The sequence below is a fragment of the Mesocricetus auratus genome, unplaced genomic scaffold (assembly GCF_017639785.1).
Source record: "Mesocricetus auratus isolate SY011 unplaced genomic scaffold, BCM_Maur_2.0 Super-Scaffold_15014, whole genome shotgun sequence".
NCBI classification, from domain to species: domain Eukaryota; kingdom Metazoa; phylum Chordata; class Mammalia; order Rodentia; family Cricetidae; genus Mesocricetus; species Mesocricetus auratus.
This window is the reverse complement of record NW_024429186.1, coordinates 34,252,288-34,276,092: the sequence shown is the minus strand read 5'-3', so window position 1 is coordinate 34,276,092 and position 23,805 is coordinate 34,252,288. Positions and strand designations below refer to the sequence as shown.

The 23,805-nt window shown below is 42.3% G+C and overlaps 1 protein-coding gene and 1 long non-coding RNA gene across 10 annotated transcripts in view; both read left to right on the top strand.

Moving 5' to 3' along the window:
- Positions 1 to 23,805, top strand: part of Rgs6 (regulator of G protein signaling 6) — a 515,997-nt gene that overhangs the window by 141,634 nt on the left and 350,558 nt on the right. The gene's annotated exons all lie outside the window — the stretch shown is intronic.
- Positions 738 to 9,580, top strand: LOC121139303. The gene is made up of 2 exons (XR_005876225.1): positions 738 to 1,100; positions 9,346 to 9,580. It is a non-coding gene; the product is annotated as an uncharacterized LOC121139303 (long non-coding RNA).

Sequence of the window (23,805 nt, the reverse complement as noted above, 5' to 3'; positions counted from 1 at the left end):
TACTGGTCACTAGAATCGAGGTTTGGGTCAGTTACAGAACTATACAAGGTAAATATCCTCACTTCCATTTCATAGACTAGTAAACTGAAGTTCAAGATCCTGTGATGCAGTGTAGTATCCCTGACCATGGAGTACTGCATGAACTGCTTTTCTCATTGCTATGACAAAAAAGACAAATGCAGCTTCAGTAAGGAATGTCCTATTTCAGTTCCCGGCTTTAAGGGATACAATCTTTCATAGGAGGAAGTCATGACAGTGGGAGCATGAAGCAGCTGATCATGTGTCCACATCAAGAAGCAGGGATATATGAGGACTGATGTTCAACTTGCTTTCTCCGCTTAGTGCAGTCTTAGAATCCAGGCCATGGAATAGTGCTACCTATATTTAGGATGGGGTTTCCACCTCGTTAATCCAATCTAAACACTCCCTTAAAAACATGCCCAGGGGTTTGCCTCCTAGGGGACTGTACATCCTGCCAATCAGTTGATAATCACTATTAACTACTAGAAGCTCTTTACATTGGCCCCGTAAAGTTTGATAGGCACACACCTGTGAACAAAAATAGGTGAAGATAGCATAGAAGATTTTTCACAAAGCAAAACACACCCTTTGTTTGTTTATTTGATGGTTTGGGAGACAGGGCTGACCTCAGACTCACTCTGTAGACCAGGCTGGTCTCAAACTCCCAGAGATCTGCCTACCTCTGCCTCCCAAGTAGCAGTATTAAAGGTGTATGCCTGGTCACAATTAACTTTTTAAACCTATGAATTTTAAATAACTTTTATCAACTTAAAGTTGGTAACTTAATATCAGACTGATATCTGATCCCCCAATCATTATTATTATTGTCTTAAAAGTCTTTTTTGTTTCCCAAATCATGGGTCTGATAGTTAACAATGGAACAGAATATTTAAAGCTGTGAGTGTTCCAGAGAATTCTGATGCCAACATTGTCATAAAGCCCAGAAGAAGAAGGAAAGATTTGGCTCTTTGTCCAGAGTTGAGCACTGTCTGCAAAATATCTTAGGAAGAACTTGATCACTCCAATATTTCAAATTGAGGGAAAAGGACTTTCTTAGCTTTGCAGTCTTCCGTGCTGAGGTGAGCCAGCTCCTCCTTCCTGTTGCCTCTGCAGCTCCTCCCCCAATCATATTACAGTCATTCATTCCTGCACCCTCCTCCTGCACTAGAAGCAGGAGCCTGAATCTTTCAAAATGTCTTCAAACTCCAATCGGGGTATTTGAGTGCCAAGTGTGGCGTATACTGTATTTAAGTATCACTTAGAAAGAAAAGCGAAACCTCAACACTTGGAAATGATTGTTAAATTAATGTTTTGGTGAAAAATCACTCTCTTACGTATGTGACTTGATATCTTTTGTGCACTTTCATCTTCTTCCTTAAAAGCATTTTCGCTGTCACTTTTCTTCAAGTAGCAGCAAAAATCAAACCAACTGCTCTTGGTTTTTTGTTTTATTTAAAATTCCTTTATTTTTAATTGGCAGGTAAAGTTCAACATATTTTATGTAACATGTTTTGCAGTCTATATACATTATGGAATAGTAAATCTAGCTAATTAGCAAATGCCTTAGTTCTGATAACTTGTCATTTTTGTCCTGAAGGCATTTAGTGTACATTCTGTTCACATCAGAACTACAGTCACCTTGTCACTAAGCCAACTGCTTCCATGTCTCCACTCTCTTGAACCATGTATTTTTCCACACAAGATGACTTCTCCTAAGTGTGAAGAGTTTCAGAAAATCCCAACGATAATATCTGCATTGAAAGAAATCAGTAAAGGCACTCCCCTCCCCAGGCTGAATTGAATAAAGCAAGCTTGGGCCTGGTCCATGGTGGAAACAGGGTTTGGAGAGTGTTCTGGAAGCACACAAGGCCACTCAAAGCCTAGATTCACTTCTTATCACTTCAACCACAGTCCTTTGGTCATATCTGGACATTGAGGCCAGTCCAGAAGAAAAGGGTGAAGAGACAGGTGTCACCTGTGAGAGAAGGATCCTGGACATTTTTGCAAGTTCATGGCTGATCATAGTGGCCCATGCTTGTATCCTCAGTTTCTGGGAAGGAGATGTTGCCCTGCCTCCTAGAGGGGCAGCCTTAGTTCTTGCCATGAGGGATAGGCTAAGGGCTTAGTGCTTCCTGACATTGATCATATATTTTCTTCATAGTCATCTTGATCTTCAAGAGACACTGATAATGGCATCGTGTATGTGTGTGTGTGTGTGTGTGTGTGTGTGTGATATTTTGTGGGGTTTGATCTTCTTGCTTTTCCGTTACTCATTATCCTGAAGTTTTGGAAGGAAATTTGGCTTAATAGTTCTTTCTAGCTCCACAATGTTGTGTTCTCTATGGTTTTGGTGCAGTGTTAATAGTGTAGCTTTGTGTGTGAAATTTTCTGGTTCCCTTTTCCTTTTCTACCAATATTGTGATTTTCTGTTTTTCATCTTTGTTTTTGCTCATTTTTGATTTTTCTAACAGTAGTTTTTCTCCAGGGACCTTGGGAGGGAGAGAGGGATGGGTTTCAGGACTGCTCATCATGTGGCTGTTCATGGTTTGTCCTTGTCTGTTGTCTTTTGTTGTTCATGGGACATACCTTGCTGCTTCATTTACTTGTAAATTTTATTTATATTTTTTCTTCATTTTCATTGCTCTATTTACTTATATGTGGGGATTTACATGGATACCATAATATATTATTACTACTTCTGTTATCTTCTCAGAATTTCTCAGGTGTGTGTGTGTGTGTGTGTGTGTGTGTGTGTGTGTGTGTGTGTGAGACAGAGAGAGAGAGAGAGAGAGAGAGAGAGAGAGAGAGAGAGAGAGAGCGTGTATGTGTACAGAAGAGGAGAGGTTGGTGTTGAGTGTCCTCCTCCATCATTCTCTACCTCACTATTTTTAGGCATGGTCTCCTACTTAACTTGGTACACTCCAGTTGGCTAGTCTGTCTGGAAAGCAAGCCCCAGGATCCCTCCTGTCTCCCTCCTCTTCCATACTTGGATCACAGGCACACTGTCACATTTGGCTTTTTATGTGGGATCTTCACTCAGGTCACATGCTGACAGGGCAAGCACTTTACCTCAGAATTCCCTGGCTTTTAAAATGATGGTTATGAAGCTGCACCTGGAGTGTGTCTTGCTTGGCCTTGTTTGACCTACCTCGTATAGACATCACACACCAAATGCATCTCTGAAGTCCAAAGGACTATTGGAGCTGTGACAAGAAAAAGTTATAAATGTAATTATGAAGAGTAATAAAAACAACCGGCTTCTAAAATGGATGGATTATATTGCAGAAATGAGGAGATTTGCGTTCTTTTTCTTACCCAGGGCAACATAACAGCATCACAGAAGTAAATGTAACTTGAGCCAAAGCAGGTTGACCAGCCCAGCCTGAGGTCCTTTCTGGGAGCATGCTGTGTTTATTTTTTCAGCAAATAAAGACATTTCTGTACAGTGTCTTGCAGTGGCCAGCTCCTATCTTAAGAACTTTCAAAACTACTTATTCAAGACTTCACTTAGCTTTATGACATGACTAAGTTCACAGTTAACCACAGAGAACCTGAATGTGGAAAGGGAGCCTGAAAGGGTGTCTTTCTCAGTGCCTTACGGGTACCCTGAGTATCAGACCAGAGCCTGACAGCCAGCCCCAGGTCCTCCCCCATGACATTCTGTCTCAGCACTAAAGAAGATGGATCGATTAGCCAGAAAACTCCCTGGTGTGGAGGGCATGCTCCTCCTTTGAAGGGCATTGTGAAGCCTCCATTCTTAAACATGAAGGAGTGTGGCTTTCACTACGGGGTTCTAGCGTAGTTGTCACCATTCATAAATGACTTGCTCTGTTTTTCACACACAGTCTAACATTATCCTCGTGAAGGATTAGCACCATCCCTGGTGTACACACAGGAGACTTAGCACAACTTAGAGTATGTGACTTAAAATAACTCTGCTAACAAACCATGGTGCAATGGGCAGACAAATCTTGTATTTTTTAAAGTTCCCTGAGACAGTGAATAAGAAACTCTTCGTGTTACTATGGGCACTATGGCCCATGTTCTCTCTCTCTCTCTCTCTCTCTCTCTCTCTCTCTCTCTCTCTCTCTCTCTCTCTCTCTCTCTCTGTCTCTCTCTCTCTCTCTCTCTCTCTGTCTCTCTCTCTCTCTCTCTCACACACACACACACACACACAGTTGTAACTTAGAAGGAACATTCTAATTGGTTTCTTGGGAGTAAGCCTGTCTGCCAGGTTGTACAGGAGGGAAGTGGTCACTTCTGTTTCAACAACCCCCCCGCCCCCCCCCGCTTTTTTTTCTGTGATGGAAACTTCTGGTTATCAATATGATTGCTTCTGGAATCAATGAGCATGCAAAGCACTGGGCATTCCCATGAGGGCCCTTTCTGATCAGATTATTTAACATGGAAAGACTCACACTAAATGTGGGCTGGACCTTTTGGCGGCATCTCAGAACAAAGGCCATGGAAAAAGGAAAGCTTTGCTTTTGCCTACTTACCCTCACTCTGCTAGTTAGTTCATCCACCCTGTTGCTGTGGCATTCCTTCGTTGATGTTAGAACCAGGTTATTTGGGCTTCCAGTGTAGACTGAGGACCATCAACTCCCTAGGAATCCTCCAGGTTTTCATGCCAGGTTGGAACTACTGAGACATCCAGCCCTCATGAAATGAGCAACTACAGGGCTGCCAGTCTCTGTAGTGTAAGACAGACATTGTTGACTGCCTAGACATTGTCCTGTAGGCCACTCTAATAATTCCCTTTTTATATCTATTAATTCTAACAGCTGATTTCTCTAGAGAACCTGGACTAACCCGCCTTCCCAATTAACTTGAGGAACACCAGACCATGAAGTGTGTCTCCTCTTCACTCTCACCAACATGTACCTTTTTTTTTTTTTTTTTTTTTTTGTTTTTACGAGACAGGGTTTCTCTATATTATTTTGGAGCCTATCGGTCCAGCCCGGCCTCGATCACAGAGATCCGCCTGCCTCTGCCTCCTGAGTGCTGGGATTAAAGGCGTGTGCCACCACCGCCTGGCTCAACATGTACCTTTTTATGAGTAAAATCTTCACACAAGGTCTTTGCGGTCTTCCGTGTTGGTTTGTAGAGCTGTTGTGTTAGCCTCACAACCGCCTGGTGGGAGCATCGTCCATGCCTTGCTGCTGAAGAGATGGAGTCACACCTCCATTCTTTTAAGGGTCTTGTCACATCTGGTAGTCCCCTTTGCCAGCCTCCTTGTTGGACCCTTACCATCCTCAAACCTGCCTCACACTCTAGCCAGGTCAGACCCCTCTTTTCTGGGTTGCTTTTCTCTCAAGAAGCTGTTGGGTTTTTGTCTTCTTGTTTAACAGCTCAAATCTAAGTTCCTATGCTTGGTCTCATAGGCCTCTTCTATATCTTCCCCAGAACTCCCAACCCGTTGTGTTCTGGCCATGGCTTACAGGTCCCTCTGAGGGGAGGGTTTGGGCTTGGAGAATATCAGGCCTTTCCTGTCCTCCATTCTCCCTCTTATGCCTTCACTAAGCCATGTTTCCTTTTCTACCTATTACTGTAAAAAGAAATCAATTCTTTTTAGCTAAAGTAAATTACATCTAATGTAGGGAAAAGGTACTAAAGTGCTGACAGATGCCATCTTGGGAATGGATGGGTATTCTTACTGCCTTCCTTCCAGGGAAATCAGAAACAAAAAATTAACTTGTAACAGCCATTCTATATGGAAGGAGAGTAGTAACTAACATTAAAGCACTTTAGCTCCCAGGAGGAGACATCCTATTTCTGTGCATTTTCCACTTACAAATTACAAACCCACTAGCATCTCAAATTGGAATTCAGAATGGACCATAGACTTGAGCTACATTCATGGTTTTTAAATGCTGTCTCAGGAATGGGGAGGAGGCTCAGTGGATGAAGTGATTGCTGTGTAGGGATGAAGAATAGAGTTTGAATCCTCAGCATCGATGTGCATACTGCACAGGTATGGCAGTCTGCCTATAATCCCAGCACTTGATAGGCAGAGACAAGGGATCCCCAGAGAAGCCTGACTGGCTAGACTAGCTGAATTAGTGAACTTAAGGTTCAGCAAGAGACAAAGACTCAATATACATGGTGGAGAAAAAATGAGGAAGACACCTGCCATCAACCTCTGGTCTGCACATTCCTACTTCTACATGTGCATGTGTACTCTCTCTCTCTCTCTCTCTCTCTCTCTCTCTCTCTCACACACACACACACACACACACACACACACGTGCTCACACGTGTGAGCATGCATAGATATAGTGGTGGTTTGAATGTAATTGCTCCCCATAAGCTCATAGGGCATGGCACTGTAAGGAGGTGTGGCCTTGTTGGAGGAAGTGGGTCTCAGTTCACTTCTTGTTGCCTGAGGATCAAGATGTAGAACTCTCAGCTCCTTCTCTGACAGCATGTCAGCCTGCACACCACCATGGCCCATCGTGATGATAATGAACTAAACCTCTGAAGCTATAAGCTAGACTGAATTAAATGTTTTCCTTCATAAGAGTTACTGTGGTCATGGTATCTCTTCACAGCAATAGAACACTGACTAAGATACATTCATTCAGCATACATATATGCAAATCACACATATACATACAAACAGAACACACAAAGTATAAATTGAACAGAAAAGCACAAATGCATGGTCAAAGACTTAATAAATTTCTAGAACATGGTAGGAACTAAACATCTTTCATTATGTATTAGTCACACTATTCCCAGCAACATTTTTATAAATGTGCCTTCTTAATTGAGGTCATTACTGAACCAGTCAAGAAGACCTTGAAGGATGCCACTTGTGTAGTCCCAAAGGGAAACACTTGGCTTGAAGTTTTGAGTGGCTGTGCCAACTAGTTTTTGTCAACTTGACACAAACTCAATTGCGAAAATGTCTCTGTAAGACTGGCCAATAGGCAATGCTGTGGGACATTTTCTTCATTAATGATTAATGTGGAAATGCCCAGCCCACTGAAGGCAGATGTCACCCCTGGGCTGGGGTACAAAAGAAACCAAAGTGAGCAATCCATGAGGAACAAGCCAGTAAGCAACAGTTCTCCATGGCCTCTGCTTCAGCTCCTGACTCCAGGTTCCTATGTTGAGTTCTCATCCCAACTTTCCTCAGTGATGGAGAGTTATAAGAGGAAATAACCCCTTTATTTCAGAGCTGCTTTTGGTCATGGTGTTTTATCACAGTGATAGAAACTGAACTAAGGCAGTAATAGTTCTCAGTGTGGACTAATGAAGAAATCCAGAGAGAACTGAGACTCCTGACTTTCCCATTTTATGTGCCCATAAAAAAATGATAGACCTGGCATCCTCAGTCAGTCATCCCAGGTCCAGAATATTTCTCCACTAAAAATGAGAAAAACTGGTATGGAGAGATGGCTCAGTGTGTAAGAGCACTGGCTGCTCTTACAAAGGACCCTGGTTCAATTCCCAGCACCCATATGGCAGCTCACAACTTGTCTGTAACTCCATTTCCAGGAGGCCTGACATCCTCACACAGGCACACATGCAGACAAGACATCAATGCACATAAAATAAAAAATAAATCTTATAAAAGAAACAAAACAGAAAAAGCATTTTAAAAATGAGAAAAGCTAATGTGTGGCTCTCAGCTGCTGGCTTCTAGCTTGCCTTCCTCCTTGGCTACAGTGGTGTTTAGCTCTCTGGTAGAATCTTCCCGATGAGGCACCTGAGGGTACTGGCAGGAATCTGGGTCTTAGAGAAACAGGGATGTAAAATATAGGAGGCTTATTCCAATGGTCCTTGTCACATTGGGTAGATGGTGGCATTTACCGTGGCAGTCGGTGAGGAGCTCTTTTCTCTCTGCCACAGATGGCTCAGGAAGCCCTGCATGGCAGCACGCCACCCTCCCTCACACACCTTGGCAGCTGTTTCTGCACTTGTTCCCGTGTTTCAGGCTTCTCACTCAATGGTAGCATGAACTCAGCCTGCCTATGTTCCCTATGAAGCTGTTAAATCTTCTAGGGCAGGACATGGCTTACACTCAAGGTCAGCAAGAAGCCCAAGGTCATGGAACTGCAAATGGCAATGGTGCAGGATTCCAAGCCTGGTTTGACATTCCCAGAGTTCAGGCTCTTAACTGGAAGGCTGTCATGTCGTAGAAATCATATTTGTTCTCTTAGGGCAAAATAATGGGCATGAAATAGTCCACCATCCCATGATAATTACAATCGTAATTGGTTACTGGGTCTATAGAAACTGTGCTAATCATTTCATAGACATTTCAGTTAATCCGTCCTGCCGTCCTGTATGTGGGCAGAATCATCATCATTGCTTCTCAGATGAGGACACTGAATGTCACAGAAGCTAAGTGACTCCCTAACCAAGCTGATCTCACAGCCTGATCTTCTCTGCCATCCATGGATTCCTTACTTGGCTTTAACCAGGGCCAAACTCTGTAGGTCACTTGTCACTTTGAACACAACAAAGTGTACACTGTTGAAATGTATTGTTTGATGTGGAAATGCATTCTTAACAAACCTGGTTATGTTGTATATCATTTTATTGCAAAGTTCTCACTTTATTATTTTTGCTAATGACTTATTGTTTATTTGTTTTATATTATGGAAATGATGTTCTGCAAATAGCAAATTTGAGAAATTTCCTTATTCAAGTTCAAAATGGGCCGTAAAGCAGGAGGGACAATACCAAGAATCAACAATCCATTTGGCCTGGGAATAGTTATAAAAGAGAACACAGGGGTGGGTCAAGAAGTTTTGAAACAGAGACAAGAGCTTTGGGGCTAAAAAGTGCGTGGCTGGTCCTGAGAAGTTGATAGAGACCAACTGAGAGCTATGATGAAAGCCTCTTCTACTTATATGGGAAGCTGCAAAGAACTCAGTATAGACCACTCAAGGGTCATTTGGCATTTGAAATGAATTTAAAAGGTGAAAAAGCTCAATGGGAGGGTGTCCCATGAGCTTATCAAAATTTTGTTGTGATCTGTTGTATTGAACTGTTGACATTTCTTATTCTGTGTGACAGCAACGAACCATTTCTCTGTTAGAGTATAACATGCTGCAGAAAGTTAATTGCAGGTGCAACTGTGGCCAGCAAATCAGTGACTGTACTGAGAAGGATTTAAGAGGAATTCCTAAAGCCAAACTTACATTCGACAGGATAATGGTCACCGTTGGACAGTCTACTCCACTATAGCCTTCTGAATCCTAGTGAAGTAATTACATTTGGGAGGTATATGCACTAAACAGATGATGTACACCCGAAGGTACAGTGCCTGCACCTGATATTGTCAACAGAAAGTGCCTGATTCTTTTTCAGGATGATGCTCAGCCATACATCACACAACCGTCACTTCAGAGTTGAAGAGATTAGCCTATGAAGTCCTGCCTCATCCACCACGCCAACTGGCCACCATGTCTTCAAACATCTTGACATTTTATAGAAGTGTGCTTTTACAAGTTGCAAGCAACAGAAAATGTTTCCCAGGAGTGTTTGTTGGATCCCAAAGCACAATTTTTATACTACAGGAATAAACTTATTTCCCACTGGTCAACATATGTTTATTGTAATTGTTCCTATTTTGATTAATAGAGGTGTTTTTGAGCATAGTTGACACAATTTAAATTAAAAATTTTTTTAAAGATAAAGATTCATAATCCAAAATTGCAACTCCTCTTGTACTATATAAAACAGTATAACACATTATAATACACACACATACTTACATGCATACATACATACATACACACATATAGATAGATGACAGATGATAGACAGACAGCAATGAAAACCATAATTAAGGCAGGCCTCAATGGCCTGTATTTTGCATCTCTGTTTCATGCAATTGATTTTTAGGGTTTATGTGATATTCTGCTTAAAAATGTGTAACAGTTTGCTGCTGCTGTGTAACAACCATGACCAAACGAGTCAGTTACCATTCACTGCTGCTACATATGTGTGTTGGTAGGGACTAACTTCACTGCAGATTTGCTGTGCATGTTCTATTGCAGTTGTGGGGCAACTGAGATGACCTTCATCTGGTCTGAGGCCTGTTGCTTTAAGCAACTACCAGTTTGGGTTGTGGCCAGTGTCACCTTCTTTTCATGACTTATTCAGGCACAATGGTTGTGTGTGTGTGTGTGCGCGCGCGTGCGCGCACACACGCACGTGTATATGCAGGGAGAGATGAAGAGAGAAGCACCATACAAGCCTGCCTCTGCCTACCAGCATCAGCTACCAGCCTTGTTTAATTATGTGCCTTCCCTCTTCCTCTGCTCTTCCATCCCACTACATCTTCCCAAGATCTCTGTGGGTAGATCTGCCTGCGCCTCTGTCTCTTTGCTTATTCCAAGTCTGAGCTTCAAGTCTACCTGTTGAAAGCCATTGCTAGCCCTGCCCCCCCGAGTTTGTACCCTGTGACCTTCTCCTGGTTAAGTGGCCTTCATGAGCTGTCAGATTCTGCAAAGGTCATTTAATTCTGTCTTCTTTGTAATGTGGTTCAAGCTAAATGGATAAGAGGCCAAATAATGAGAAATCTGCTGTAAAATGCAACATGCCAGCATTGCTCCATCTCAAAACAGAGAGAAACAGTGCAGGAGTTACTCGGCAGAATAATTACTTAGATGGGCTCTGTGAAGAGTTTCTAAACACATATGCAAAATAGTTAAGCACTCACAAAATAAGAATGAAATCTGAAAGATTAAGGCAGACAAGGCATCCCCCTCTTACAGAAAGCTGTTTCCCCAGTAAGTTTAATTACTTGATGTCAGACAATGAGCATTGCAAGTCACTCTTGGTGCAAGGGCTTTGCAGCCAATGCCTGAGTGGGAACAAGAGATGATGACATAGGGAAACAGGATCACCAGAGGATATGGAAAACCATACGTCTGATCTGCTTGGCCAAGATCCATTCTGATGCATTTAGGAAGGAGAAAATTACAGCCACAGGCACAAAAGTATCATTTGCTAATTGTATGGAGTCCATTTTCATGCTAAATTTGATTCCCTCCTCTTCTCTCTTTCTCTAATTCTTTCTCTCTTCATCCTTATCCTCATCATCCTCTTCTTTTTTGACAGGGTCTCACTGTGTAGCCCAGGCTTTCCAAGAATAGCTATATATACTAGGCTGGACTCAAACTCAGAAAGATCTACCTACTTCTGCCTCGTGAGTGCTGGAACAAGCCACCAATCCTGGTTTAAAATCCATTTTCTTCTAGTAAGAAACCTTCATTTGTGTTTTCAGTTATGTGGCCATGACAGGTCCCAGAACATAAGAGATTCTAGAAGACCATCAGATGGTCAATCCTAGTGTCTGACCCAGGGTTTCCTAGAGAAACATAATCTACTTGGATCAATTTTAGTGGGTTTATTATCTGGATTGGATTTACTGAAAGCATGGGTTCTGGTGACAGAGTCAATGGAGGTCTTGACTTCTGTGTCTGAGACTAGAGCCTGAGATGGGTCATCAGGGAGTGAAGGAACAGTAGTTGTAAGGTTGCTAAACCAAAATCAAGAGAAAAGTTGGGCATATGGGCCAGAATCTGGGAGGATGGAAGAGAATATGTGTTGGTGTCACACTGCCTTCCAGTAACTACCACGGCAGGAGTTAGTGACCTGTCAAAAGACATTGATTTACTGCTGTAATCTGCATTTGGGATTCACTCAACCCAGATGACAGGGAATGAAGAAATAAGAAACATACATACAGATAAACTGGGATCAGATATACTCTGCACTCTGATATAGACACTCCAGCAATCTGGAAATTCAACACATTTGTTATATAGAATTGAAGGAAGACATGGATTAGCTAATCTCAGAAGGGAACCTTTGTAGAGAATGTAGAGAAGCAGTCTCAGACTGCTGTCATCTGTGGAGGAAGCTGTGGTCCATACTCTCTGACACACTGTCAACATCCATATTCCCAGCAGTGCAAGCCCTTGCCATTCCCATGAGTCTGAAGATTAGCATTCTCAACATGGCTGTGCTCTTGTCATGAATGCTCCCTATACTGCCCTTTACCATAGAACCAAACATGCATCTGGCATACCTAGAGGATGGAAAGAGGAGAGCTAGAAAGTTCTGGGCAGATATGTCCATTACCTTGGCAATCTGTGGGTTCATGGTTATACTCTAGGGATCAAGTCACCCAGGATCCTGTATAACTGTTAGTCACACAGGGAAGATGGCAGCTACTCCTTCAGGCCCTTCTTCCAAATCTCAGTGTGTCCTAGAGATCCGGGCTATCCTAGAGCCAGGCAAGAGTGGGAAGCCTGGGGGACAGAGTTCCGGCTTACATAGGTTAATATAGTGTGTTTGCCATACCTAGTATCATTGGACGCATCATCACCTGTGAAATACTTCCTCTTGTGTCATTTTCCTGAGTACCATTCTTGATCACGTTACTCACCTACAGCACGAGGTTCCTAGGTGCAAGCATTTTACATTCCTTGTTCAGGTTATGCTTAACTGATATCCTTAATATGCTTCTTTGAAATCCTGTGTGTGTGGTTGTGCCTACATATGTGTACATGTATATGTGGGGTGGATGGGAAGAGGACAGCCTTGGGTGTCATTCTTCAGATGCTACACACTTTTTTTTGAGACCATCTTCCACTGGCTTAGAACTTGCTAAATAGACTAGATTGACTGGTCAGTAAGTCCCAGGGATCTGCCCATCTCTATCTCCCTGCATTTTAGGCACCTACTATCAAGCCCAGTGTTTTTGGTTTTGTTATTTTTAGACATGGGTTCTGGAAATCATACTCAAGTCCTCGTGCTTGCCCAACTGAGCTATCTCCCCAGTCCCAGATTTTTAAAAAAAATTAATGTATAATGATATCAAAAGTATCACTTAAGACTGAATGGTGGTACAGTATGGCAAGCTGCCCTGACATCTGATGTAGAGACATGGGAATATAAACGGATAGAAAGGCTACACATACCTGTCCTGCAAATCATACATAGATGTTGATATAAGATCATCCCGTGGTGACATCAGGCAGTTCCCATCACTACACTCAGGACTACCCTGTGACAAGAGTGACTTCCCAAGCCTGTTAATGCCTGTGGGCGAGCATCTACCAGGCATCAGGTAGTGGGAGAGTTCCAGGGATTGAATCTTGGCAGCATTAGCCCTATGGATCTTACCTTCTATTCCAGGATGTTTCAGCTGTAACACCAGTGATATTTTGAGCCAGGCAATCATTTGCTGTGGGAGATAGCCCCATACACTGCAGGATCTTTTAATAGTGTCACTGCCTTTTACTTGGTGGATACCGACAGGCTTCCTTCATCCTACTCTCATACCTCCCAAGATGATAAAAATGTCTTTAGTTGTAGCTGGGTGTCACAAGAGACAAAATTTCTCTTAGACTACCCTATTAGGAAAGAGGCAGGTAAAGTCTACACAAACAGCTTCCAGTACCAATAGTACTCCTAATAATAAGTAGGGGGTCTGGGGAGAGGGCTCAATGAGTAATCTCTGAGGCCCCAATTCTGGATTCTTGGTACCCATGTAAAAGCTGGGCATGGCAGTGTGTACTTGTTGTCCTAGTGGTGGAGAAATGGAGGCAAAAGGATCCCTGGGGTTAGCTGGACAGCCAGTCTAGTCAAATCCATGAGCTAGACCTGTCTCAAAAAATAAGGTTGAGAGTGACTGAAGAAGGCATCTAACATGAACCTCTGACCTTCACACACAGAATTTCACAGGTGCGTGTGTACCTACAAACATGTGTAGGTATAAATATGAAGTACGATGCTGTGATTGACCATCAGAGAGTTTGCAAAAGACTGAAAAGCTTCACACACTGCAAGCTTCATGTATTGAAATGGCTGAAATGCCAGGGACCTGGAGGATGAGGGAAGCACAGAGGTTAGGGAGGGATGGCATCACAGGAGGGCCTCTGGATGTAGGTCATGGTCAGAACCTACATTTGGTTCTGAGTACTCCTGTAGGTAACCCTACATTTGCTCAGGAGAGTGATCAAATCTGACTCATGATTTCAAAGGACTGGCCATGCAAGGTGGATTGGCAGGTCTTCTGAGCTCCCCTTCTTCCTTTATTGTCCTAAACCCACTTCTCTGTCTTGTCTTGTAACCTATAAGCTATGATACCCACCTGTAGCTGTCTGTGGCCAGCAATGAAGACTTATCTATCAAGGGGAGACAGTTTTGAGTCTGTCTATAAATGATCAAAACTGGGCATGAAGGTACAGCACAGTCATTACTGGGACTTCTCACAGCCCCCTCTCTCCCAGGCCTTCTCTCTTCCCCATACTCTTTACTGGTTTGCACTCATTAATATTTGAACTGTGCCAGCATGGGCATGGCAATTTGAATAGACGTGGTCTGAGCAGCTGCAGAGAAATAAGAAGGAAGTAGCATCCTGCTACAGGTTGCATTGAAACATGGGCCCTGACAGTCCAAGACAGGAGGATAGAACTGGGATTCAAACATATTTTTTTCTAATGCCAGTACAGGGTCAGAGTCTGAGACACCAGGACACCTAAATCATCCAGAGGCATCCTCTGTGTGACAGCCTGACAAGTCGGTGGATTTCTTAATGAGGACCTTGAGACATTGAGGTAGAGTTCATTTCTTAGGATAAGCTATTTAACAATGCAGTAAATTGTGTTGTTCTTACACGTAAAATGCTCAAAAGTAGGAGTGCTTTAGGTTCTTATTATGCTGCCCACAGAGATAGGTAAGTGCTTGTGCAAACATGATGACCTAGTTTGAGTCCATTAATCATTTGAAAAAGTTAGTAATGGCAAAACATGTGTGTAATCCTGGCACTGGGAAAACAAAGACCTGAGGATCCTTTGGCCAGTGTATTCAAATCCAGGTTCAGCTGGATACTGTGCTTCAGAAAACATGGTGATGAGCAACAGAAGAAAACACCACCATTGACCTCTGGCCTCTACTTGCTTGCGAGTGCATGTGTGCACACACATACACATGCATGCATGCATGTGCGCACACGTATACACACACACACACACACACGAGAACATGTACACATAGAAAAAAGAGCTACTAAGAACACAGCTGATTATCCAGAATGGTTCTCTAAGGTTTATACTTTCCCCAAATTTTATTATTTGGCTTAGTTTTGGTGTAATTTTCCAAAGAATGTTAGTCTCACTTTTTTCCTTCAGTGTATATTTTCTTAACAGACAGTACCTGTTTTTGTATTAAACAGGAAGGGTTCCTGACTCATACACAAGTTAGAACCTTTGTGGTTGCTGCAAACTAATCCTATAGAGAAAGGAAGCTGGTTGGGGTGCGGATGGTTTGAGAATTTCAGATGTTTTCCTTTCAAAGAGGGGAAAGAATAGTTTCCGAGGTCAGGAAGATGTGTAGACTGGGGAATAGCTAGAGAGAACCCAACTGAGATTTTAATGCATCTTAGGAGAGTAGTTGAGGAGCTAGGAATGTGGATGGGTGGTAGAACACTTGTCTAGAAAGCTTGAGGCCTAGGTTCCATCTCCAGCATCACAATGAAAAAAATGAGAAAGTAGTTTACTTAAAACATGAGCCCGGATTGGCACACAAGGGTTTTGGAAGTTTTTTATTGATCTTTGTTAGGGCTCTAGGAGCCCTGCAGGGAATGTGAAAGTCAGCCATAGATTTTTATGGGTGTTGTTAGTACTGGTGTTGGATTTGTTGTGCACAAGATTTACAGAGTTGGCTATTTATTTGAAAAATCAAATATTGCTTGTGAATGCATCGTTATCCTATAGGTTTCACTTTCCCTGCAAATAACCTATATGGAGTCACAAATCACATGCAACCAGTATCAGTTTTTACCTTTTTTCCATGCAAACCGTGTTATCTATCATCTATCTATATCTATCTATTGTCTGTCTATCTATCTATCTGTCTATCCATCTATAGCACATTATACATGAAGACCAGGCTAGCCTCAGATTTCTGCCTTTACTCCCTCCAGAAGAAAATCACACATACACAGAGAGAGGGAGAGAGAGAGAGAGAGAGAGAGAGAGAGAGAGAGAGAGAGAGAGAGGGGGGGGGAAAGCTGACAGACTGTTGGGCTCTTATAACTCGAAAGTAAAGATGTAGACGTATATGCCAGAAGATCCGATGGAAACATGGATACCTTAGTGTCCTCATGGGCATTCTTATGGAACTTAAGAAGGTTCTATAAGAACACAACCTTGACCCAGGAAGTCAGCAAGCAGACTTCACTTAGGTGAAGGAGCAGTTCTGGGATTGCTTTTTGGTTTTTTGGGGATAGTAGATTCCTGAGGCTGGATCTGGTGGGGAGGTAGGCTGGCTCCTTGGAGAGCAACTGTGAAGGCCTTGCTGATAGAGTTGCTCTGTGCCTTCCATGCCATTTAGGATTTAGAGCGACTGGAGGAGGAGACTGCCATGGAAAATTCAGAGGATGTAATTTAGATTTAAATAATGCAATGATTTCCTTAACATTCTTGAGGAATAATACAGCTCCTCCCACTAAAAAGGAACATTATGGCTTGTCTATGGAGCTGGTTTCCAAATAGTTTTTAACAGTGGAAAATTTTCAAATGACAGCTTGCAAATACCTCATCTATAACACAGACAGAGTGCAGTTCTGGTGGATATGTGCTGGGGGAATTTAGCATTGGTGTTTTCTGTTTCTTGTCTCTTGTCCCAGCCTCTAGGAGATACTCAACTTATGAGACAGCCAGCTATTTTAAAAAGAGGTAACTCTAGAGGGATGACAACATATTTATAAAAGACATATTCAGTAACACTACTGGCTTTCTTATTCATAATGTCTAAAAATAGGACACCAAATAAATGTCCATTGGCAGAAAAGAATCACAGTGCTGTGTTCAGATGCTGGAATACTCACTCAGTGGTAAAGAGAAGCATCTATTGATCGGCACCAAGAGATAAATCTCAGGAGCATTGAGGAAAAGGTACACGGCACAAAAGAGCTTGCAGTCTGCTCCCATTAATATGGTATACAAGAACGCTTTACACTAATATACAGAGGGAAAATCCAGAAGTAGTTGCTTGGGTGTCAGAGAGAAGTGGCTCAAAGGCCATGCAGGGAACAGTGGGGTGCTGGAACTCTAGATGCCATTTGGTGAGATGTTTACAAGTTCATCAAATGCCTGAAAGAAACTCTTTTTTATTCTGTGTCCATTTTATCTTAGTAAAAATTGGGTCGTGGTTCTTACAGGAAGCCTTGCTCAGTTCATGTAGCCAGTTAGAGAAAGGGACAGGATGGAGCTTAGGATTCAGAGTTTCTGATCCAGTGACCCTCACCCTGCTCTCCTCGTTCACCAACACACTATTGCAGCCGAGACCCTCCTCTCCTCCTTCACCACTACAAACTTCAGAATTTTACTGTTTCTAAGAGGAGTAGTAACGCCCAGCATTATAGATTTGTTCTTCTCCTACAGTGAGGCAGCACTGGGAACACCCACACTGTTCCTCCACATGCTCCTGCTCTATTGCAGACTGCTGATGAATGGCACTGTACTCCAGGGCTCCAGGGAGCTTGTGTTACCTAGCCAATCTATTGCTTGCTGGTAATGGGGCAAGGAAGAAGATGATTCTTGTGTAGACCTATCACCTGAATAGAATGACAACTGAAGTCTCAACTGCATAGACATGCTTTTTAATTCTATAGAAGATCTCACTCTGAGACCCAAACACTGCTCTATGCTGTTTAGCCCTGTAAAAGGCATTGTTTCAAAAGAAGGTGGGGGAGAAGAGTTTACCCCTGCCTGCTGTCTCAGGGGAACATCCAACAGCTGGGAGCCCTGTGGACTGCTCCCCACTCTCTTGGAATCCTTGCCCTCACAGTCTCCTGAACGTCAGTACTTAGAATGTCTGTCTAGAGATCTTGGCTTAAAAAACAAGACCAATTTACAAGCATCCATCTTTAGTATTTGTGTGCAATCAGGTCAGACTCAGTCAACTGAGTATGTTTGATTTCCTGGTATGAGTGAATGAGTGTGTGCGTGTGTGTGTGTGTGTGTGTGTGTGTGTGTGTGTGTGTACATATATGTGAGTTCATGTGTTATATGTGCCCATGTGGGGGGATCTTTTTGTACACTGTGTGAAGCTGTGTCACTCTAAAAAAAACTAAATGGCCAGTATCTAGGCAGGATTTTCAAGGCAGAGAGAATGTTGGGAAGAAAAGGCAGGGTCACCAACCAAGTGGAGAGGAAGCAGCTTGAGGAGTACAGAGCAAAGGTGACTAAGCCACATAAAAGCATGTAAATTAATAGAAATGAGTTCATTTAAGTTTAAGAACTAGTTAGAAACAAGCTTAAGCTATCAGCCAAGCTTTCATAATTAATAATAAGTCTTTGACTCATTTTTTGTGAGCTGGTGGCCCAAAGAAAAATCTGTCTACAGTCAACTATCTTCTCCAAGTGCTCTCTACTTTATTGTTTGAAACAGGGACTCTGGAATTGCCATTCAGTTCTAATGACTGGCTAGGAAGCTGGAGTGATCCTCCTTTTTTGTCTCCCAGTCCTGGGGTTACAGCTGCATACTGCCACACTTAACTTTTTACATGGATGTTGTGTAGCTAAACTCAGGTCCTCATACTCATCCAGCAAGCATTTTTGATAGCTGGGCCATCCTATATATATTAACTATATTTCTACTATTGCAGAGAGACACTGAAACCAAGGTGACTTATAAAAGAAAGAATTTCATTGGGCTCACTTTCAGAAGGTGAGTCCATGATCGTCATGGCTGGGAGCGTAGTGGCAGACAGGCATGCTGCTGAGAGCTTACATCTGATTCACAAGCAGGAGACTGGAGTACGGGGTAGGAAGAAGAGAGACAGAGACATAGAAAAAGACACGAGAGACAGAGACAGACAGAGACAGAGAGAGAGAGAGAGAGAGAGAGAGAGAGAGAGAGAGAGAGAGAGAGAGAGAGAGAGAGAGAGAGAGAGAGACTGGGCCTGGCCTGGCATGGGTGCTGGAAACTGAACTCAAGTCCTCTGGAGAATGGTACACACTGAGCCCCAGAAATCAGAATTTCATGAAAATTTATTTATTTGTGATGCTGAAGAATTTGCAAAGGTGGTTCCTCACAGAAACAGACCTGACTTTGTATCTCTAGGGATGTAGTTTTTAAAATATCCAACCTGTAGAAAATCCTTCCTAAGTATGGGAAGTGAGGGTGATGGGTCCTCATTGACAAATATTCCTCAAAATTTTGAAAACCATTCTGAAGGCTTTGATAGAAAATGTGTAAATGAAAATACCACCCAACTGATATCCTAACAGATACCTTGTCCCTAGTTTGCTCAAACTGGCAGCAGCATAATTACTCTGGATAGTGACTGAGAAGACACCAAAATATCAATGTGATAGAATATACAAAATCATAATATATAACATTGATTGAAGACTTACCTCTGAATTGTTGGCCCAAGCACTAATAAAGGTCTGGAATGGAAGCTAGGTGACAGATGCTGTGCTCCTACAGTGTCAGCACTGACTTTAGTTCTTTTGCTGCATGATAGTAAAAGCCACTTAATCTGTGTGCTGAGATGTTGTTTATCCCATGTGTGCTTTTGATATTAGTTATAAAAATGCCACTATTTCTGTAGCTGCATCTACCATCTCATAAACTAAGGGACCTCATCAGTTTTACCTCCTGTACAGCTGATAGCAAACCACTACAGGCCAAGGCAGGCTTAAGGCAAGTTTCTCTTTATAATAAACATGATGTGCAAGAAAGCATGGCAACGTGTAAGCCTAACCTACCAGGCTTAGCATGTGAAAGTCTATATTTTAATTGGGAGGGGGAAGGCTAACACTGGAGGCCCCAGGCATCTCATACTAGACAGATTTGCCATAGGAGATCTGTAAACACCCAGTGTAGCTTCAGCATTTGAAATATAATTTAACTTGTATGTGGTCTACTTTAGGCTTTAACCCATATATTATTTGGGATGTGTGTGTGTGTGTGTGTGTGTGTGTGTGTGTGTGTGTGTGTGTGACAAAAATCTCATTATGTAGCATAACTGGCCTCTGACTTTCAAATTCTCCCTCCCAGGGGTGTATACCACCATACCTGGCAAATTCTGGATTCTTTAAGATTAAAGTGAAAAGCAATTGTAGTAGCAGGCCATCACCATAGCTGTGGAGACACAAAAGCCATATTCTTTTGTAAAATGTCTGAGTTCTAAGTTTTTCTCCTTAATACCTTTTGCTCTAGAAAAATATCTTCTTGATCACTTTATATTGGACTATGCCTTAGGGTTATAAGAGACACCATGACCATAGCAACTCTTATAAAGGAGAACATTAATTGGGGTAGTTCACTTACAGTTCAGAGATTTAGGCCATTATCGTAATGATGGGAAGCAAGGAAGCATGCAGGCAGACATGGTGCTGGAGAAGGAACTGAGAGTTCTACATCTTGATACACAGATTCTGGGTCCGAGGACCGAGTGCTATGGGGCACTTCAACTCACCCTCTAGCCTTCTCTAGCATCAAAACAACATAAAGGCCAAATGTAGCCTACAAGGCTAGAAGAGGTGGTGGTGGCCATATCAGGGATGATGTAAGGTTGTCTCATAAGATTCTTACCCATGGGGCTTTGCAATGTTTCTCTTTCATTAGTCACACACACACATACACGCACATGTGTATGCACAGACACATGCACACACTAAATGCTTGCAACAGAAGCCAGAGGCATGACAACTTTTCCTTCCCCATGTCCTGGAGGAGGGGAAGGCATTGTTGGCATCCTGAGATTGAACATTCATTTGTAGCCTCTGAGGGAAGCTAGCCCTGCCTGGCATCAAGATTTTACCTGATAGTAAAGGATAAATTGGTTTCTATAAGGGAGTCCCAGTGGGGATACAAACCACACTTAAGGGCAAACCCTTGCTCAGCAGTAGATTGCCAACACCAAATGAACTCAAAAGTATTTTTGAAGTTTTTTTGGTCTCATATTGGTTTGTTTGAGCATTTTCTAGCTGGTCTTTTGTTTGTATAGTGTGGTTTACAATTTGTGTTTCCGTGGGTTTTGTTTGTGTATGTGCATGCATGTTTCTCTAGCTTTGCTTCTTTCTTGTTTGTTCATTTTGTTTTATTCTTGCTTGTCTTATTTTTGCGTGTTTGCATGATGGTAAAAGAAGGTATGGAGTAGGAAGGGTGGGGAGGTAGGCAGGATCTAGGAGGAGATGAGGGAGGGGAAACTGATTAGAACACATTGTATGGAAAATTATTTTCAATCAAAAAAGGAGATCTTAACAGGAACTAGGGTGGTGGACTGGGCTCTTTTGAATGGGAGCCCCTTGAGCCATCAGAAAATTGCATGTTTTCATAGCAAGGCAAAGATGGTACTCACGAGTCAAAAGCCTCAGGTTGGGTGTTGAGGATGGGGAAGGTACTATCCTGAGCATGTGCCTAGCCATTATGTAATGGCTCTATTGTCTCTACTGTGTGTGTGTGGGGGGGGTACCCATGATGTGCATACACTTGGCATCTCAAGTGTCAGTCCTCAGGTGTTTGCCACCTTTTGTTTGAGACAAGGTCTACCATTAACTCGGCCAGACTGACAGGCTCCCAAGAGTCCAGGGATCCTCCTGTCTGTTTTCTATCTCACAGTGCTGGGATTGCAGTTATGCACTGCCACACTTGACTTTTAATGTGGGTGCTGGGACCCAGAACTCAGGTCCTTATTCTTATGAGGCAAGTGCTTTATCAACTGACCTACCAACCCTTTACCCCCATCTCTCCATTCCTCTAAGTATGACAGGCAACCAACAGCCCCAGCATAGTAAGCAAATACAGCATCCATCTCTATACAGTGTCTTGAGAAGTTTGGCAGTAAGGGGTTTCATTTCTGTGCCTTTTTCCTTCAGAGATGGAAGTCCTCATTTTCCTCTCTAGAGTGAGAAGAGACTTGTGGCAGGTATGAGCTTCAAGGATCTACCTGCCTCTACTGTTGCCCTACCCCCAGCACTGAGATCTCAGACATGAACCTCTCTGCTCAACTTTTCTAAGGGTGCTAGGGTTTCAAACTCAGGTCCTCATATTTGCATTGAAGGCACTCTATTAACTGGACCATCTCCATGCCTCACTACAGAACTTTGAGGACTCTTATTAGGAATATAGGAAACAATCGAGTTCTTAGTTTTGTGTGCAACCATCTTTATGTGAAGATACTGGTGTTGATGACTGGATGGAACCGTTTCTGAGAAGCTACATTTCGGGGCTGTTTGGACTGTGCTGGGCTTATACAGCTGACTAAGTAAGAAAGATAATAGCATTTTAACTGCCTGCTGGTCTTTTAGTGACTAAGAAATAAAGAAAACGAGCCTCTCCAATCTGTGGACAACCCCATTATCTGCCACCTGCCTCTCAGGTCCAGCCCACCCCACAGATGGGGACCTGGGAAGGCATGAGGGCCAGGGCGCATGTACATCATGCATTACTTAGAAGAGAAAAGACTGAATATAGTTTAATAGAATTTTGTTTAGTCCCTCAGTCCAAAGAGCGTGTTTAAATTTTATTGTCAAAATGTTGTGTGTTGTTCTATTTTTGTGTGGTTGAAAGAGTCAGCATGAACTCTGAAGTTGCCCAGGGAGGATCTTAATAATGGGGTTTAAGATAAAGCATAGGAAAGAGAATTTAAAAAAACAGGGGAAATGTTTTGGATGTAAATGCATTGACCTGTTAAACTGTGTTGCATTAATTGGTGAACAAAATGAAAATATTAAAGAATGGAGGATTGATCTCTTTACTTTGAAATAGTGTGTGGTGTGAAAAAGGCTGTTTTACTAAGTTAAAATTTACCTTCAGGTTATAAATTATAAGATTTTCATCACCTAAGTGGAACTGAAATCCATATTTAAATTGACTTGTATTTGTTAAACTGTGGTGTGTGTGTGTGTGTGAAAGTCAGAGAGAGAGAGAGAGAGAGAGAGAGAGAGAGAGAGAGAGAGAGAGAGAGAGAGAGAGAGAAAGAGAGACAGAGACAGAGAAAGAGTATGCATGCTCTACCTACCAGGGATTGGATTCAGGAGATGTTATGACCTTGGCCTTTCATAAACTGTCATTTAAACACAACAGATAATTCTTAAACTATATTATATTACTCTGGAAATAACTTTTTCTGGCTTAAAAATGTAGGATAATGAATAAGAAGCATTCACTTATATTTCCAGCAGGATGTAGCTAACCAGGGTTTGAAAAAGTAAAGGTAGATTCAGTTCACATGCAGTTTTCAGATGGATGACAGAGAGCTCTGATGTTTCCTTTTGCCCAGTGTCTATCAGCTTACAAAACTATGGCACAGAGTCAAAGGGAGAGTGTTGATATTGTTTCAGTCAACATAGAGAACACTGCCATTCACATAAGGATCCCTCGACTTGTTTTTTTATGGCTGTCTCTGACCCCTGCTCTCTGTTCTCATAATTAATTGTTTCAATGTTATAAGAATGGGATTAATTAGTATATAACCTTCTAAGAGTCACTCTTTCCCTCAATGTATTTGGCCAAAGATTCATCCAAGTTATTGCATCTGTTACCAGTCTTTCTTTTTCATTGCTGGCTGGTATTCCACAGCATAGCTCTTCCAGGCTAGCTAACTACTCACCCATTAAATAGCATCTTGACTATTTATTTCCATGCTTTTCCCATTATAAACACAAACAAAATCAAGAAGAGTTTTGGTTTTGTTTTGTTTTTTTGTTACAGAAATCCTTATGACTGTGTCTCATTACAGAGTATTAATGGGAAGAGTAAGATGAAAACTTCAGAGCCATTTGAGGTAAG